Below are 16,760 nucleotides of genomic sequence, written 5' to 3' on the forward strand. Positions count from 1 at the left end.
CCCACCCCGCCGCCCGCGCTCCTCCGAGTCCCGGCCGCAGGAGGCGGCAGCGGCCGGGGCGCCGCGAGCAGGGGGGCGCAGGCGGCTCGGGCCCGCCAGTCCGGCGCGAGCCCCGGAGCTCTGAAGCGCCCAGGCGCGCTAGAAGCCAGGAGGCTGACGCAAGTGCGAACACCGCCGGCGCCTCCGAAACGAAGAAGAAAAAAAAAAAAAAGGAAAAAGGGAAAAAAAAAAAAAAAAAAAAAAAAAAAGCGAGCGAGCAGCGGCACATCCGGGACCCTCCGCCCGCCCCGCCCCGGAAATGATGTTTCAGGCCAGGAGCGGGGGAGGAGGCCGCTCTTGAAAGGGGTTCTTTCCCCGCCGTAGCCGGTCTCCCCACAGAGTGTCTGGAATCGCCCTCAACACCCCCTCTCCCGGGTTACTCGTTACCCTCTCGCGGCTCTGGGGCTTCTCTGCACAAAGCTGGCTGCCGGGACTGGCGGCGGTCGCCTCGCGACAGTACCCCTCGCACCACGCCCCTGCCCCCCCCCCTGCTGCCTCGTTAGCGCGGGGAGCGAGCGTACCTCCGAGAGGACTCTTGGGGGACCTCAGCCCCCGCCAAACCCGAGCGCGGCTCCTCGGAGCCTTCCTCGGAACCCCGCCCCCCTCCGCCCCGGCCCGGGCTCGGGGCTGTCCGTCACGGCGCCGAGCCCGCCCCTTCCGGCGGCTCGCCGGGCCCGCCTCCTCCCCTCTTCCCTCCCCACCCCTCCCCGTGCGAGTGTCTCCCTCTCCCTCTCGCTCCCTCTCTCTCTCTCCCTCTCTCTCTCTTTTGTGAGTTATAGCAACCGTTGCCTTGTGAATCAAGCGCCATAGTCACCGTAGTCCTGGCGACTGTTACCCATCAACAACAACTACTCCTCTCCTCCTCCTCCTCCTCTTCCTCCTCCTCCTCCCCACCACCACCATCTCCATCACCCACCAACAACACCACAATAATCCACAGCCAAGGTGAATATTCTTCGGTCTCTACATGTGTGTGGGAGCGTGTGGCCGCGTGTGAGCGCGTGTGTCCGTGCGTGTGTGTGTCCGTGCGCGCGAGCCGAGTGTGGCTGTGCGGGGGTCTCCCTCCTGACGCCGGGGGCTGCCGCGGCGGCGTCGCGGCCGAGGGGCTCCGCGCCCGGCTTGTTTACGATGCACCGAGCGCGCCGCGGCGGGCTCGGGGGTGTGGGCGCCGCGCCGCGCCGGCCCTCGGCGGCCGCGCTTCAGGGATGGAGCGGGAGCGCTGGGGGCTGCGAGCCGAGCGGGAGAGGGAGCCACGGCTCCCCGACGCGGATGGTGGAGCTCCCCGCCAGGTCTGGCTGAGGAGGAGGGTCAGGTGAAGAGACAAGGCTGGCTGGCTGGCTTCCTTTAATTTTCTTCCCTTCCCAAGCTGCGGGTTTGCTGCTTCCCCCCCGCCGGAGTAGACAGCAGCGTGCCGGGGGGCCCGAGAGGTGGTGTCTTGTTGTTGTTGTGCACTTGTGGGGCCTTGCTGCGGGTTTCGCTATTTTCATCCTCGTGCAACGGTGAACTTTTCCCACCGCCTCTTGCCTTCGTTTTTGCCCCTCTTTGCCTTGTGCTAAATGGGCCGCTCTGCTTTTGCCATCATCAGCTGCACGGGTTCTTTTTTCTTTTAAAACTGTGTTTTCTTTGTGCTGCAAACAGTCTTAATATCCATCCGGCACTCTTCCCTCCCCCCCCCTTTCTTTTCCCCCCACACCCCTTGCACACACAGCGAAACCAGGGGCCTCTTCGCTGAACTCTTTGCTGCAAAGGGAAAGAGATTTTTACAACAAGTCTCTCTCCTCTCTCTTTCTTTTTTGGGGTGTGTGTGTGTGTGTGTGTGTTTGTGCGTGCGCGCGCGTGTGTGCTTGTGATTTAAACCAGATGCAGGGCATCTGTGCTACTTGGGTTAGTAGTTATTGACAGTGCTTTATCCTTCATGTGGAGATGGGAGGGGTAGTAGTGAGGTTCCATTTCACTTTGATGAACCTCCTTCCCCGCAGCGGAGTGTTAACAGTGTTCATTGTGGTTAGGAGGAGACTTTGTGTGTGATAAATAGGGAAAGGGCATAGGGAAGCTTTGTGAGAACTCAGTTTACAGTGCTATTTGTGACAGTTGTAGTACTTTAGAGAGTTTTTTCTTTTTTCTTCATCTTCTCTGTTCCTTTTCCTTTGAGACTTGAAATTGAAGTCAAGTTGTTCATAAAGAATGTATGAAGCTTCTCAACTTGAAACGTGTGTATATTCCACTTTCTTCGTGGTTGTTCAGATCTAGGCATGTGTGTACTTAACATATTCTTTTTTGTTTACTTTCTGGTTTTCTTTGGACAGTGACTTAAACGTGCTGACGAGAGAGAACTTTTTTCTTTTTAAGTCTGTCTTTTAAAAATCTATTTTTCTCTGTAGATTTGAATACTTATCAGTCCTCAAGTAGTAGGGCTCTTGGCTAGAGGTAACCCAATTTTACAGATCCTGTAAATTTGTTCATTTTTCAGCCTCACATTTAATTAGTAGCTTATTGGTAAAGAGTTTGATAATGAACGTGTGCTAAAACAGATATAGTGTGCTATTTTATTTGTACATATTGAAGTTTCCAATTTGGGATTTTAAAATACGTATTTAAACAGTCTTCTTTCTCACAGCAAACACATATTGATTTACCTAACAGAGAAGCCTGTGAATAATGTGACAGTATTAATTATTCTTGAGATTGTCAATGAGCAGGTTGGGTAACTGTAACACCATTAAGGCTGGTATTTTGTAAAATAAGAGTTGGGGTTTTCAAAAAACTTTTCCTCTTTCAATTCATTGCCTTGTGATTGCTGTTTTAACTGAGGATGAAAGAAGTCTTTCTCAGAGCACTCAAATTTCTTTATATTTATTCCCCAACCTGGGTTCCATGCAAATCTCTAATACTAACTTGTATTTTTTTTTTCTGTTCAGATGAGTGTCAAATGCCTGAACACTTTTGGATGGTGAAGCTCCTGGGTCCTATAAACTGTCTCTGAAGTTAATAGGAGTTTTGCTGTCTTGAGACAGTTTCAGACCTTATGCCATTTACATAATAGGTTTTCAGCTGAGTAGATTATATGCTTTAATGTTATGGTTTAATATTTTTATTTGCAGTGTCCAAGAACTTTTTTGAGGCATTTCACTCATTACAGTTATCCATAATTTAGATAATTTAGATTTTTCAGTCACAAGTTGATCTGAGAGCAGAACTTAAATTGAATTCTCTTACCCATTTTTAAAAGCACATAGGTGGTATAAAAGTTGCTGTATAAAAGAGGTGCTTTGGGCTCAAGTATGTCAGTGTTATTCATATGGATTGAGTAAATAGTCACTAGAAATACTGACGTAATGATAAATTTTAAAATTTAACACGAGGGTGAATACTTGGCATTTAGTTTCTTCTTTCTGTGATATTTTTCCTAGGAAGAACTATATTATGTATTGGCATTCTCCTGTGTTCTCAGTTTTTAGACTAATTAAAATCTGTGAAAGTGACCATGCTTTAAAACAAAAAGTATTAAGTAGGAGTTACTTAAAACTTGTTTTGAATAGCTAAATATCTGTGATTCATTGTATGTCATAATGCCTATCTCAAGCTTTTGAGATTGTTTTGCCTATGAATTTCATTAAATGGTGTAGGCATATTTATGTAGTACATTTGTATGCATAAGATGGTACACTAAAATGCATTCCTAAAGTGCATCATTCCACAATGTTTTCATTATATGTGGTAGTTATGCCCAATTTTAAAAATAACAGTATTTCTCTAGTATTCAGATAATCCTGTATTCAGGTACTCAAAAGGTTTATGGTTTATAAATTTAACACCCTTTAACTCTAAACAAATATTGTGTACCCTAAACAAATTCAATGTGGTTAGCTTTTTACCATTAAAAAATCAGCGGTTAAAAAATGAATAAATCATTCGTCAAGATAGAGTCAGTGTATTATGTAAATGATGATATGTTACTTTTTGGTAACATTGTTTATTCTTGAGAAAGCTGATGTTGTGAGTGCTTTTCTCTAAACTTCCAAATGAAGAAATTAGTCGATGGAGTATGATTTTGCTGTTCAAATTTTTAAAGTGTAAGAGAGAGAGAGAGAGAGAGTGTGTGTGTGTGTGTTTAAAAGGGTGAATGTAGCATCATGTGTATGAGAAGAGTTAAAAAAAAAACACACATCTTTCCTGCACAGGCTAATGGGAGTGGTACTTTGTTCTTGGCATATATAGTGCAACTGTGTTACAAGAAATGAGAATACCAAAGAAGTAAGCTTTTAAACTGTGAAGAGTCTTCAAGGAAGTAAACCTTTAAATTAAAATGAGTCTGCTAGTTGTTTGTTTGTTTTGATCCTGAACATTAGACAAAAATGCTCTACTTCCAGTTACTTAAAAGAAAAAAAAACAAAACAACTTAGTTTCCCTAATGAAATCATTTGCCTTTAACTGTTGGGCGTAGATTCCCAGTGGCCATGGCAAAACAGATTTTACATTCCTCTCTGTTCACAGGTGCATAGTGTTCCCATATTTTGGAAATCCAAGATTAAGTGGATTTGACTAAATCTAGCTTGTGAGGGACAGATGGTTGCTTTAATCAGGTGTCACTTTCATTTCTAGTGCTTTGTGTTGGGACTTCCAGTGGTTCACAAAAGGGCTGTCTGAAGCAGTTCTTTGCTTTTGTCCTTAGTAAAATATACTTTTGGAGGTAATTATTTTCCTAGGAAGTTTCTTTCTTTAAGTAGAAGTTTTGAACTATTCAAATTAAGATCCATAATGTGATTAACATACTTTTATTTCTGATTATCATTCTATTTTCAAGCTGTATAAGTTATATAAGCACTTTACACAATCAAATCAAAATTATCTGAAGCAAAAAGCCAAGGAAGATTTAAATAAAGTGAAATTTGGTTAACATGACAACCTAATTTTTGCCATGCTATCCTTAAAGAATTTTTTTTGACAGCATTATTTTAATTTGAATAAGTATTGGAAACCGATATTGTTTTTGTTTATTATTTTAAATATTTTCAAACCAAAGCATTTTCCTGAGCCACTTCAATTGTTACTAACATTTCTAGTGGTCTTTTTAAGTGAAAATTGTTTTTAAGCATTAATGTTTAAATATATGTACTGGAGTAAATAAAAGAGTATCAACCGATTGATTTCTAAGGTTCATTTTTACTTTGATTCTGTCCTTTTTTGTGGGAATTTTATACATCTTAGAACAGATGCAGCAGAGGGTGCTGTGCTGTTTGCAACATGAGATTATCATCACTAGAAATGTGAACTGATTAGAACTTTTATTTAAAGAAAAAAATGTTAATTATATATGCATTCAAGCATATAATAGCCTTATTTCTATTGAGTTTACATTTAATACACTGTCTTAATTGGCAGTTTTGTACCAAAGCCTGTCTCTGTACTGGTATAATATATATTGGCACAACATAAAATAATATCAAGATTGATACTTTGGCATAGTTTGAATATCAGCGTTAGTCCTTTAGGTATATACATTGATCATCTTCCTATGCAAGTATGTCAATCTCTGTTTCAAAAATTTAGGTTAACCTGAGAATCATACTATTTTGTCAGTATGGTTCTGTACTCCATAGATTGGGTATTGTTGGAATATATGGATATATTGTAAATTCTTAAAACTTTTTTATATGGTATAATTGATGACAGGCTTTTACAGTATGATTTTTAAAAACTACCTCAAAAATATAAGTGGTAATAATAGTTGTCAGGCTAATTAAATCAACAACAATAATAATATTAAAAATTTGTCTGGAGAATTCAGTCCCCACCTGATGGCCGTCGAAGTAGTCTTGTTTGACTATTTAATTTGGCTTTATTATCTGAAAAGTTTTAGATTCTTTGCCTTGCTCTGTGCCATATACTTCCAAACTACAGATGGTTGGATACTGTTTTCTGTATCTGAATATTTGTTTAGTGTGATTTTTTTTTTTTTAGGAGAACCATTGAATTCAGTCTCTTGGGCTCTTCTTGCATCATTGACTTTCCTCCTTCAGCAGTATATACTCTAAAAGACAAATACTGAAACAGTGGTAGTCAGTGTCTTTTTCAAGGAAAATTAGAAAGATACAGTTATATAAGTTTTTCTTCTCCGGATAACAGATTTTTGGATTGATCTATACTATTATCCCACATTTAACTAGAATCAGCAAAATGTGATATTTTTTAAAAGTCCCTTTATAGGACATAGTACTTCATGTGTTGGAATGTCACAAAGAGTTAGAAACATCAGTAGAGAATAACTTTTTAAACACTAGTTTTGTTACGTTAGGCGTTTTTCTTTTACATTGTGGTCTTGCAGTTTACCAGTTAGTTTCTGCCATTAAGATTTTTTAAAGTGTATGAGATTGTTTTAAAACCTTTGTATTTGAAGTTTTATATTTCATTTCAAGGTACAGGATGTACTTAATGAAAACAAATCAGTTAAAAATGGAAATATATTTAGAGTACCAAATAGGTATATGTTTTGTCCTTTAAATGGAGTTATGCGATAAGGATATTGGCTAAGAACACAGCCTTAGGGTCAGGTTTCAGATGATCTTATTAGCTGTGGGACTTTGGACAAGTTATTGAGCTTAACTTAGCCTCAGTTTTCTCATCTGAAAAATAGGATCTACGTTACCTGCCTTACAGGGTTTTGTGAAGGTTGACAATAATTTATGTAATGTGCTTTGCTCAGTATTTGATAACAGAGTACATGCTCGATACATGTTGATTCTTATTATGAGAGACTACTGAGAAGATACTTCTTTAAATCTTTATGCCATCTAAGAGTTCTTTTAAAATGTTCCTGATCATCACCTCAGTGGGCCCTAAGTTTTGAAAGATTTTGCCCAGTAGTGTATACTCATTAAGTAACTATTATCTCCTCCCCAAGACATGAATCAATTTGGATTACTACTTGATAACCAGTCTTGTTATTACACTGGATTAATAGCATGTTAGCCCAAAGTTATGTTTTAGTTTTACTCTGCAGCCTGATTATAATGGCATTCTTTTACTACATTTGGATAAATCTCCTGGTCCAGGGATCTCAGCCTGAGAACTCATAATGCAACATTTCATAAACTCTAACAATTCCCATTGTCCATTTCGTCATCCAATTTATATTTTCCTTTTCACATCTGTTACACATGAATTCATTTGAAAACATTTTGTGCCCTTTTTAATGGACTTTATATAAAATGTAGTCATTAATATATAACGACAATAAATAGCTGTATAAAGATGAGTTCATTGAGGACTTATTCTACAATTTTATAATGCACTGCTGAGAATCATCTTACTAAGGGTGGAAAAATGTGTGAGGTCACCACTTGTATACCTGTAGCCATAAGGAAATTTGGAATAATTTGCCAACCCCAATCTTGAGGTATAAAGTAACCTTGGAATGTTATGCAGTAAAACATAATGTGAAATTAGAGAGGAAAAATGTCATCTCTGGTGCTCTTTCCTTGGCTCTCAAGGATGTTTAAAGAAACAGTTGGCTGCTCAACTGTCTAACGTTGCTATCTAGTAATTTGCTATATATCTTTTTTTCTAAGCATTTTGACTGAGAATGATTTTTTTTTTTTTCCATTTTAGAGTGATCTAGTTTAGCTAGTCCTGATCTTTCTCAAACTGGAAATGTGATTTATACGACCCAGTTGAAAGTTGACAACTCGAAACCGCGTGTCATCTTTCTTGCTGAAGCCTTGTATAACACATGGCTTTCCTGCCTGCCTCGCTCATCTTAACCTGTTCTCGTTCTCCCCAGTCCTGCTAAGTGTTTAATTATATGACTCCTTTTACATTGTTTTTATAGACAGTCCCAATATATGAAGTAGCAGGCTCTCAGCTCAGCCATCTCCTCTGCTTTTTTTTCCAGTGAATTTCACACCCATTTTTAAAAGGAACTTTTGGGAAAAAGCCAGGGAATGTGACTTAGATGGCCAGGTTATACCGTCGTTATTTTCTTACAGGTTCTATCTGTCTGACTGCCCTCTTGAACAAATACGTATCCTTGTTCCACTAATGATGTAACCTGAGCATGATTTTGCTCCAGGAGGCTCCCGTCCTAGCCCTGGCTAGGTACTGGCCTCTGGCTAAGCACTTTAGTTTAAATCTCTCGTCTAGCCCCCAAACACTATGTTTGCACATCACATATGTCTGCCCATTGCTGACTGTTAATCCCTAGATACTTCTTTCTCACTACTTTTATTAGAGGCTGTAATACCCAGTCAGTACTGCTTGCCTTTGCTTTGCTCAGTCAGGACGACCAGACGTTCTTGATCCTGTTGAGGCAAAAATGGGGAAGGGCTGGTAGGAGCTGAGCCCAGGAAAACGAAGAGTGAGGTGGCTCGTCTGAAAATGAAAGTGCATTAGCTGGTGAGAGGAGACAGATCCATGGAGAAGGGGTGTGGACGGAGAGAGGGGGATGACACTGAGAAACAAAGGTCTTCAAAAGTGCCGGCCAAAGGACGGGACAGAAGAGAGAACCCAGGTCTGTTGAGGGACTCAGTGTAACACTAACTGTAAAACCTTGGGCTCCTCACTTCAACCCTCCAGGTCTCAGTTTCTCTGTCTGTAAAATGAAACAGTAGGGCTGTGTGATCTCTCAAGCCCTCTAGTCTAGGATTCCATGGCAAGATTGGCACTGGGAAAAGGGAAACACAATAACAGGGAGCCAGGAATTGGTGTTTCCTTGTCCGATGGGCCGAGAGGCTGGCATTTTGCTCGCCTGTTCTTTCTTCTGCTAAGAACAACAGATAAGGAAAACCCAGAGCCTGGGTTCATAATGGCCATACCTACGGCACAGTCTCAGAAGGTCCCACCATTTCAGTGGCCCCCACAGGGAGCTGTGGCCAAGTGCCCTGGTTTGCTCACCCACATAGGAATTAGCTGAGCCTCACAGCTTGAGCTCCTGCCGAGCCAGCTCCTCTATGTCTGTGTGCCAGACAAGTGGCTGACAGTTGGGGCTCCTGCCTGTTGCTCACCAATGAGATATTTAAAACGGGACATAATTTCCCAAGTCTGTGGATAGGCAGTTTGATGGAGGGAGAGAGGGAAGGAGGGAGGAGAGGGCATAGCGTGAGCTCTCTCATCAGAAGCAATACAAATTTAGGTTTCTCTTTGTCTCATTTTTACCATTTCTCCCCCAGTTATTATAGCCTTGACTTTTTCTTCTCTTCATGCTATTCAGCTGCTTTTGAAAAGAGCTAAAGTCCTGTCAAGGAGTCTGGGCAAGTGCCTTTGGATTACTTTGGGGCCCTGCTCTGGGAAGCATTCCCCTCATCTATGCTCGTATTCTTTTCTATTTTTCCATCGGTGATACTTACTGCTTTCTTCCCCTGAATATTGTTTATACTTAAATAATCGTTCTTCTTATTCAGGTTTGGTGGCAGAAAAAATATTGTGTCTTTTGGTCAAGAAGTATGCCTCTTCATAAAATTTTACTTTAATGTCAATTTGGCAACTAGACTTCAAGATTTTAGAGCATTGCAGACTGCGGAAAGAAGCATATTTTGCATTAGTTCAAGATAAGTCTTATGTTCTGCTGTATCTCACCTCTTACCAATCTAATAAGTCTATGGAAGAGTAATAGATTGTAATTATCTTTTACAACTTTTAAAACTATTTTGAACGATTTTTTTTTTATTGACTAATATAAACATATTCAAGTGTCTGAACTGTGTCCAGATTCCGACACTTTATAGCTTTTTGTAATTTCAAATGTAATAGCTATCTCTCTTAAAAATGGATCTGGCCTTCTTTAGTGTCAGTCAACATAATTTACTTTAATGTGCAAAACCATTATAGAAAGTCCTTGCTTATCACTTGTTTCTTTCTTTCATGCTTTAGTTGCGGGTCGGTAGGTGAGGGAGGTTACTGGAGAGAGGCAGGAAGAAGAGATACATTTAGAAATCATATCCTGTTTTCATTGTTAAATACCAGTGCACTGCATGCTTACCCAGTCCTTTTTTTCTGTACTGGAAAGTTTTGGTGGGAGTGGGGTTTGATGTGGGAACTCTGGACATGGGGAGGGGGAGACAGAAGTGACTCAGGTCATCCAGTGTTTCTTCCACTTCTCTTTGCTTTTCAGCTGTAGTGTTGTACAGAGTACACGTACTTTTGTGAGAATAGGGTCTTACTACTTCCTATTTATCAGTGATCCTCTTCTCCTTAGAGACTGCCTCTATCTGGATATATCTATTTCTTAGTGCATTAGTAGATGTGCAATAATATTCTTCTAAGGAGCCTATATTGTAATTTGGTCATGCACAGTTTTTTAGAAAGGTAGGGATAAAAGAAAGGAGTATTGGCGAAAATCTAGTTTATGTGCCAGATAATGGAAATGGCGTTTCAGATCCACCTCTCTACATTTGCTTGGGTAGATTGTTTTGTGAATGTATTTTTTTGCAATAGAACCTAGGTTTTTCCCCCTGCTCCTATTTAGGCTGACATTTTAAAGAACCAAAGAATATAATCTCTCACATCAGGCTTTCGCTGATTGGCATCTGATTATGTCTGATGACAGTCTCGGAGATGAGTTTTAATGAAGTGTCAGTGTAAAGGTCATTAATAAAAAAACACATGAAAAGATACTATTCTAGTGGTCTTAAAATCACCTTTACCATTTTAAATGTACAGAATGTGTTTTGATGTGGCATAATGAAAACCCACCAGGAAAAAACTAATACACAGTCACCAGATAAAGTTAGAATTCTTTGCTTTATAACAAGGTCATATTGCATGCTTCTAAATGACATTTTAAAACATTTTGTTTAAAAAGTCATTTTACATTTTTAGGGTGTACATATATTAAGAAAAATAGAATTCAGCTTATATATTGTGTTTTGTGTATATGTGTGTTTGTGTAGGTCTTTAGGAAGTCATTTTAATGTATGTTTTGCTTGGTGTTTCAGAACTTTGGTCAGACATTTGCTCACTAGTTTTTGCATTATACATATCTTGTAACAGTATTAGGAACCACTCTAGTGCTGTTTTCTTGAGGCACAGAAAATTGAGCGAAATGTTTGACTTAAGTTCTTTGAATGACCTTTGCGATTTGGGGAACAACTTTTAATAGTGCTTTACATTTTATGATGATTTTTAGAGGCTACCTTTAGTTAACCAAAGGCCATAAATGCTGAAGTTGAATTCATTGTAGTTAAAGACAAAAATCGTAATTCATTCCAATTAGAGTAGATTAAGATATTATACTGCTGGATCAACATTTGATCTGTTCCTTTATTTTTAGAAGTCTGCCGAGTTTTGAAATTTAAAACCTTTTAAATAATGTTGAATGAGTAGTGCTCATGTGGATGTGGATTTATATTTCAGTAAAGGTTTGAGAGCCATATGGCTTGGAAGTGAAGTGGGATTTTGTTTCTGAAATTGGAAGGTGATGCATTTTAATATTTTGATTGAGCTAGACTTGCTTGAGCATTTATTAGTTTTGATAGAAATGCAAGTGACCGTGCACTGGAGATGCAGATCAGAGTATTGGTGAGGAGGTCATTGTAGGCGTCCTGAAACTTCATTCACCTCCAGTTCTGGTGCCCTTGATAAATTTTGAAATAAAAGCTTCTTTCTTGGATAATATAAGTTTCTTCTGTTGTGTTCTTGTTAATTTTCATTGCTGTCTGGGCTTTGGAAGTTCCAGTTTAGCTTTTGATTTATAAGCCTTAGAAAGAATGCCAAGAGATGACACCCCATGCCCAGAACAACACCTTGATCTGAGGGAATGGGGTAAGAATGAGGGTGAATCAGGTAAATCTAAAATTTGATTCAAAAGCGTGCTAACAGAGGCCTCAGGTAATTGGGTACATTTGTCTGTAAGCTTGTAGTTCTATGGTGTTGCCCTTTAGCTTTATTTTTGGATGAGGAATTAAAGGATTTATATCAAGTTGTATTTAGTGCCTGTATTATTTTGGTTAATTTAGGAATCCTCAAGACTCAGGGTTTCATTGTTGGGGCTGCATCATGGGAATATTGTATTATTCTCTCCACTTTTGTGTGAGCTGAAAATTTCCACAATAAAATTTTTTTCAAATTAAAAAAATAAAGAAAAGGGAGAAATAAGGTATTAGACCAAAATTACATATTCCCAGCTGTGTGAACATATTTCTTAGGTTTCAAATTGTAGAGGGCTACAAAAATGACAGAGATGATATTTGGGAACCAAAAAGGACAAAAAGGGTAGAAGGAGATACTGAAAATGTAGTTAGATGAAATTAGTGGAGAATTCTGAAGTAGTGATAAAAATAAAGTGGATAAATCAGAGTTTGATTGGCGAGATAATTTGTTGGATGAACAGTTGTTGTTTTTGCCTTATTGTGATTTTGACTAATAGGGAATGCTTGTACTTTGTTGAAAATATTTATAATATTTTGTTGAAAATATTTATAGTAAGGCTGTGGGACCTTTGTTATTGCTTGGGGTCTAACTTTTACTTAAGGTTGTATATAAAAAAGCATTAAGTTGAGATGTTGCATCGGAGTTGCCTTGTAATTATTTTGTTATTACAAAGTTATATAATAGTAGTATATGAAATATACAAAATTGATATATTCAACAGGGATCTTATTAGCTTATCTGGTATATAAAGCAGTTTACAGTTGGGAGGACAGTATATAGTGGAAAACTGTATACCAGGGGTGCCTGGGTGGCTTAGTCGGTTAAGCATCTGCCTTCAGCTCAAATCATGATCCCAGGGTCCTGGGATCGAGCTCTGCTTTGGGCTCCCTGTTCAGTGGAGAGCCTGCTTCTTCTCCCTCTGCCCCTCCCCCTGCTTGTGCACACTCTCTCTCTCACTTGCTCTACCTCAAATAAATAAATAAAATCTTAAAAAAAAGAAAACTGTATACCATAAATGTATATATTCTTAAAACTTCCTTATTTTGGAATTTTTTAAAACTCACATTGAAGTAGAGAGAACAGGATAATGAATCCCCCCCCCGTGCCCAACACACGTATTTAACAATACCTTCTCTTGTTCTTATAGCTATATAATTTGAAATATTTGTTTATTGAAATAAACTCGAATCCCTCCTTATTCTGTGTTTCTCTGAAAAAAAAATTAAATTTAACGTTAAGAAAGACTCAGTGGAGGCTTGAAACAATGCTTACATTCTGTTTAAGACAGAATAGTTGAGAGTGATTGATCTTCATCAATCCTCATGTTGTTTCTTCTCAGAATAACATTTCTAAATCAGGAAGTTTGTTCTCAGTTATTTGTCAAGTGTTTTGCTTCATAATTCCAGGCTCTCCTACTTGAAATCTGACCTCTCATTATAAAAGGGAGGAAGGGCAAGGACAACAGCTCATGTTTGCAGGACAGAGGAAGACCGCTGTGTGAGATGCACCTCCCGGGGGTGAAATGGTGTTAATCTTTTGTATATCATTCTTGTAACCTGTGTGTAGGTAAATTTGGATGAGCTGTTACAGCCATTTTGTAAGTTGATCAGGGAAGAGAACCAACTACTAAGATGCTCGGTTCAGAGTTAGCAGCTCTGTTATGGGACATAATGGAACATAAAGGAAGAGACATCCATTGGTGAGAGCTGATATATTGATAACTTAGGCCACCATTCAAAGCAGTTTAATATCTTCCGATTCACTGCCTCAGGGAATGAGGAGGGTTCCTTAGTTTTTTTATCTGACTGAGGTCAGGTATGAAAGAAGCTTATTTTCTAATGCTAGAGTCTATAGCAAAGAAAAAAAATCCATTATTCATGTTGGAAATTATTCTGTAATGAGCAGACTAATATGTATAACAAACAATGATTAATGGCATTTTAATAAACAACACAAAATGTAGACCTAAATCTCTTTATTCAAAAGCTGATGTTTTCTTGTTGTTTAAATTTAATTAAATGAATAAGGCAAGAAGAAGTAAAATCATTACATTAAATAAGGCCTGCATTTTTTGGTTATGTAACTTTAATTGCTAAACTTCTCTCTGATCCAAAAGGTGCCATAGAGGGGCACCTGGGTGGCTCAGTTGGTTAAGCATCCAACTCTTGATTTCAGCTCAGGTCATGGTGTCAGGGTCGTGAGATCGAGCCTGAGCCCCTAGTTGGGCTCTGCGCTGGGTGTGGAGTCTGCTTAAGGTTCTTTCCCTCCTCCCCTGCACAACCCCCCATGTTTTCTTCCCTCTTAAAAAAAAAGACAAACAGTTCCATAGAAATATATATGACTTAATAAAATATTTTCAGTCTTTTAAAATATTTCTGCTACAGGTGACTACTAGCCAGAAAGAATGGTAAAGTGGCATAAAATATCCAAAGTCATGTGCTAATTAGATGATCTTATCCCATAACTAAACTACCATTTCTTTTCTCAAAGGGTTATAGTTCATTCTTTCTGCCATTAAGAAACATCTGAGTTATAGATTCTAATAACATTTAAATTATTAGATTCTCATATATCTAAGCTTTCCAAAAGTAGATAGAAGATGTGATGTATACAAGAGAATGCCAGTATAAAGTTTAATCAGCCAGTGTTTGAACAAAACATAAATGTAACCTTGCAAAACAAATGATGGAGTACACGTTAATTTCACTCATACTTACACAGAAGATTTTATTATGAATTTAATGCAACGTCAGCGTAAACATTTTTGTAATAACGTTTTCTGTGCTGTTTAGATACCTCAGCATCAAAGTATAATGTTCTTTGGCATTTTATTATTTTACATTCAGTATAGTGTCCGTAAAAGCACTGGTAATTTTATTCTAGCGTTTAGAAGTTTTTTAAAAATGTGACTACTCCATTTATGTCCTAGAACGTAATTTAAAAACAAGCCCTTTCCAGTGTGAAAAATGTAATATTGGTCCACTTACTCTATACTGGAGTAACTTCCCAAGAGCAAACAACTTAATATTCTAATTTGGAAGAACACCGTGTACAGAAAAGCTTTATCCAAGAATTGTTATTTCAGAACTTGACCCTGTGTGCAGAGCAGTTAACCTTTTGGGTCTGGAGCTGGAACCTCAGACCCCCTGTGATAAGTGTCTTCCTCCCTCGGGCTCAACGTCAGCCTCTCTCCCTGTTTCTGCTTGACTGTTGTACCACCTTCTTCCATCGCCCCTTTAGTTTGTCTGGCTCTGCACAGCTGACCAAAGGGGGCATCCAGGATGCTAGAACAGAGATTAAAGAGGGGAAACAATTTGTCACTAGAACTACACACATGCTTCTAAATGGCACAAATATGTGGGATTCCAGTAGGCATAATTAGGGTGTTTTATTTTAGAATCAGGATTTTTAAGTTAGAACAGACACTAGAGATTATATGGGCCAATCCCTCCCTCTCCCCACGCTTATTTATTTATTTTTTTTTTTGGTAGAAAAAGCAAATTAAAGTTTTATAATCCTGTAAGGTTTGAATACATATCTTAATTTTTTATTATTTCCAGCCGTAAGGTTTGGCATGCAGTTCATTCTTTAATTGCTTTGTTTTAGAATGACATAGAAATCACATTTGAAAATATTTTTCCAAATCATAAATAGGCTGTGTATTAAGGGGAAATGTCATATTTGCTGGCTTTTCAAAAAACAGAATGTTACATATGTTTGGATTTCTCCTTGCTGGGTATTAGTGATGTATGTCGTAATCAACGTACTCGTGTAAATAATTCTCACACTGGGCTTGCACCTCTGCTTTCTTGATGAGGGTAACAGTGGTACTAATCATCCTAAAGAGCATTGTAAAAAACCCGGCAAATTACTAATTTTAAAAAAAGGAAACATTTGTTCCTGTAGGTCACTCAGACAGAACAGAAGTAAAATGTTGGCAGCTGCTGTCGGTGGTACAAGCTGAGACTTGCCCGCTGGGCTTTACAGGTGTCGTGGTGCTCAGTAGGGGAACCAACAGAATGAGAATGTGCAGGGACTGCCCTTTCTTCCACAGCAACCAGAAGCAGAACAGCAGTCATGCTATGCTATGACTTCTTATTTCCTTAATCTGAATTTTTGGAAGGATATGTTGTTTACTGATTAATAGTAGGGGACTGGCAGGAATAAGTAATTACCAAGATTTTGTCTTATTTTATCGTGTGTGTGCGTTATGTAAGTAAATCTGTGAGGTCACACTTGAACTTTGTTTTGGTACCCTATTTTGTGATAAAGATGCACAATCTGAGCGCTAGCCCTGTTGATTATTTGAAACTATCCGTCCAAGAGAGACCAAGAAAATGACAACTGAACTTTCTAGCAGCAACCTGATGCTCTTACCAGCCTCATTTGTGGTACCAAATCTGAAAGGATACATTTATATAAAACAGGAGTCGGTTTCCTATAGGGGAAAACCATTTGTCATTTGCTCTTAACAAGGTAAGTCCCCATGGACAAACCTTTCTTGTAAAACTGTTCCCTTTGGATTTATCTTCACCTTCAACAAAAAGACATAGGATAAACAAAGGTATGATGAAATATTAGTTAGCTCTTGCATTTTTGCCTAGAAGTTCCTCATTCTTAGTCTTTATGGTTTCTTTTTTTTTTAATTTAATGCTGCGGTTTCATCTGAATTGAGAGACTCAGAATACAATGCATTAATTTGAATTTGCTTTCTATTAAATGAAGAAAAGCTTTTTTTGGGGGGGGTGGAGATCTAAATCATTTACTTTAGAGTGAACTGTATTCCTGATCTGCCAACGTACCTATTGGTTGGAAGGAAAAATACAAATATTAAGAGTGTAATTCAGATGAAAAGAGAG

At 38.9% G+C, this 16,760-nt stretch overlaps 1 protein-coding gene across 4 annotated transcripts in view; it reads left to right on the top strand.

The window, feature by feature from the left end:
• The first annotated feature begins 685 nt into the window (after positions 1-685).
• RFX3 (regulatory factor X3) overlaps positions 686-16,760 on the top strand; it is a 302,075-nt gene continuing 286,000 nt past the window's right edge. For 2 of the 4 annotated variants that reach the window (XM_064579886.1, XM_064579885.1), the window contains exon 1: positions 686-984. The gene's annotated coding sequence lies outside the window, so the exon portion shown is untranslated. The remainder of the gene's footprint in view (positions 985-16,760) is intronic. The other 2 variants (XM_054509150.2, XM_064579884.1) reach the window with 2 other exon arrangements.

The sequence above is a fragment of the Mirounga angustirostris genome, unplaced genomic scaffold (genome assembly GCF_029215605.1).
Source record: "Mirounga angustirostris isolate CCGP_5_RB_7025 unplaced genomic scaffold, mMirAng1.0.hap1 SCAF_15, whole genome shotgun sequence".
NCBI lineage: Eukaryota > Metazoa > Chordata > Mammalia > Carnivora > Phocidae > Mirounga > Mirounga angustirostris.